This window comes from Macaca fascicularis, chromosome 20 (genome assembly GCF_037993035.2).
Source record: "Macaca fascicularis isolate 582-1 chromosome 20, T2T-MFA8v1.1".
Taxonomy (NCBI): domain Eukaryota; kingdom Metazoa; phylum Chordata; class Mammalia; order Primates; family Cercopithecidae; genus Macaca; species Macaca fascicularis.
In genome coordinates, this window is record NC_088394.1 from 72,059,672 (window position 1) to 72,062,702 (window position 3,031).

Here is a 3,031-nt window from a genome sequence, read left to right on the forward strand (position 1 = left end):
TCCTACCCAACTACAAATCGGAATCTGGGGGGGTGAGACCCAGAAATCTGTGTTTTATTAAGCCCTCCAGTCAATTCTGATGTACCGGGTGGAAGTCTGACAACATTTGGAGTAAACCAACAATAAGAAACCTCATGTGAAAAGCTACTTAAGAGACTTTCTCAACCCCAGCTGCAACGTCAATGTGCACATTTTCTTTTCTTTTCTTCAGCGTCCAAAATCGTTTTAATAAGACAGTAGGATCCAGGGTTAGTTTCTGCAGCCTCAGCTGGCCTGTGCACATCTGGCGCGCTCAAACTTCCGGCCCTTGGAGCGGACGTAGGGTTTGGTGTGGCTGGGCGGGGTTCCCGGGGCCTTGCTGAAATGCAGGTTCATCTTTCGGTCCTTGCGAGGACCGGAGAGCAGGACGGTGCCGCAGCCCTTGGGGGAGTCCAGGGCCAGCTGGTCGAAAGCGAAGATTTTGCCCCCGGCCCTGATGATGCGGCTGCAGGCCAGGCTGGTCACACGCAGCGCACACACCTTCAGTTTGGGCACCTCCTGAACCCGCACGTCATCCGTTATGGTCCCCACAACCATGGCCGTTTTGTTTTCCCAGCCAGGAAGCTTCATTTTCCAGATCATCCGGGAAAGGGACAGAGGTGGTAGGTTGGTAGGACTCATAAACAACCTCTTCAGCACAACCTGGTTGAATGTGGAGTTGGTTCGTCTGGCCAGAAACCTGTACAGCTTGACCCACAGCTTGACACAGGATATCAGGTAGATATCCTGGCTCTTGGGCTCCTGGCGCCGAACCTTTCGGTCCTTGCTGTGGCGGATGTCAACTCCCATGATGGCGTCTCCTGCGCGGCCAGGTACGGAAAGGCAGAACGGCCAATGTGCACATTTCCTATTAAGACATCTTCCTCTCCCTTTCTCTCCCTTTCTTTTCTCCTCCCTCTTGCAGAAATTCCATCCATTTGTGTCTTTATTTTTTAATCTTTCCCAGATAATAGCTTCACTAATGCATTGCTACATGTGGAGAATCTATTAACTTTTAAGATAAAAAGTTCGTTTGCTAAATTCTCCCCATATGTTCAAACTCATAAAGTACTTGTTCTGATTGCTATGATACAAACAAAAAACATATTACTCAATTTGGCATAATTTTAGGAACACTTTTGTGGTCCGGCATTAGCACCGATTTTTGAACGTGCTTTATTAAATTCAAAATCTTGTACACTACATGTCATTGTGGTAGTTACAGTGTATATCAAGATTTTTAGGTTAAAATCTTAAGCATATTTGTTCCTAAACGCAGTAAAAGGAATAAGAGCACTATTAATATTACTATTATGATTAAAATTGTTCATGTTAATATCGTCATATGCCTTATGTCATTCAATCCTCATAATAATTCTATGAGGTAGGACCCACTGTTATTCTTGTTTTGCTGAAGTATTCATAAGTCTGCTGAAATATATACTACAAAATAGGACTGAAAAAAAAACCACTCAAATTTAAAATTTATTAAATTGTTAACTATTAAATTCTACTCATCACAACAGATTCCAGATAGACATTAGATAAACCTAAAGGCTTCCAGTGAAGTAAAGTATTATTAAACACTTTTCATATTTCAGTTTTATAAAATTCCTATGTAATCTAACGTTGTACTATATAAAATGTTTTTTAATAGATTTGTATTTTAAAAGGTTTTAATATAATTTTTTTTCTATTTCAATAATTATTTGGAAAGGTAATTTATGTCCTAAAAAATTGTAACTATGGTGTTGTGAATTTGGGCATCTTCCAGGCTAGGGAGTTTTTGGACAATTCATAGCAGTTCTCTCTTTTTACTGCATCCAGTCCAACTCGTGATTTTTTAAATGTTGAGAGGGTGGTACGTTCATGGCTTCAACGAATGGTACCATACTTAAAGTACAATAAAGAATAAGAAAATGAAGCCCATTCTCCCCAAAATTAATTCACTATGGTTCTATTGAAGGTGATCAGAATTCAAAAAGAATGCAAGAACATACTGCCTACTTAAGTGTTACTTAACAAACTACTTTTTTTTTTTTTTTTTTTTCTTTTTTGAGACAGAGTCTTACTCTGTCACCCAGACAGGAGTGCAGTGGTGAAATCTCAGCTCACTGCAACTTCTGCCTCCTGGGTTCAAGCGATCCACTTGCCTCAGGCTCCCAAAGTACTGGAATTACAGGTGTGAACCACCGCACCTGTCCTGAACTACTCATTTAGAAGTATTAAGGAACTATATTTACTTTTGCTGTAGAGTCTCAACTATTCAAAAAGCAATGTGAAAAAAAAATCAAAATCACTTATTTTCCCATTTGCAAAAAAGTAACTAAATGGGATCTTTAGTATAAAGACACATTTAGTAAAAACAAATGAGAGATGATACTTCCCACCCAACTGGATTTTTTGGAATTAAAAAATTGAGTTGGTTTGAACACAAATAAACTAAGACATCACGGTTTCTATAAGCGGTTACAGAATAGAGAGAAAACGTAAGACATATGATATCATATTTTATGGGTGATTTCATCAATTTGTGTAAGTAGTAGCACTCTAATGACAAAAAAGGAGATAGAACATAATGATTCCACAGAATAAATGGACATGATCGTGTGATTCTAGGCTGATGAGACCTGACTTTCCTCGCAGAATCAATATGCACAATTTTATTCGTAAGGAATATATTCCATTACATTCAGAGAAGTATTATTTATAAAATGAAATTCTTTAGAAATGTCATGTGAGATAAGGCATGTGCGAGGTTAAGGGGCAGTTCGATTTGTAAATTTTTGCCTACTCAAAATTTACCCCAGTTGTGGCTTTGGGGCATTCCCCAGTGGGTTAACTGTTGAGACCAATATAGCTGCCAGAGGGCCACACCTCTCTCCTTGACTCTAGCAGTATGTGGGCATGCATCTAATGTTTGGCTGACTGCCTGTTCCACTCTCAGGCCTGGTGCTACTGAGCAAAGATAAGGGGACACCGAGGTCCACATTCTTGGCTCCTCAGAGCTGCC

At 39.9% G+C, this 3,031-nt stretch overlaps 1 pseudogene; it reads right to left on the bottom strand.

Annotated features, from left to right (window-relative positions):
• Positions 1–264: 264 nt before the first annotated feature.
• LOC102126757 (large ribosomal subunit protein eL18 pseudogene) lies at positions 265–862 on the bottom strand (annotated as a pseudogene).
• Between the last annotated feature and the right edge of the window lie 2,169 nt (positions 863–3,031).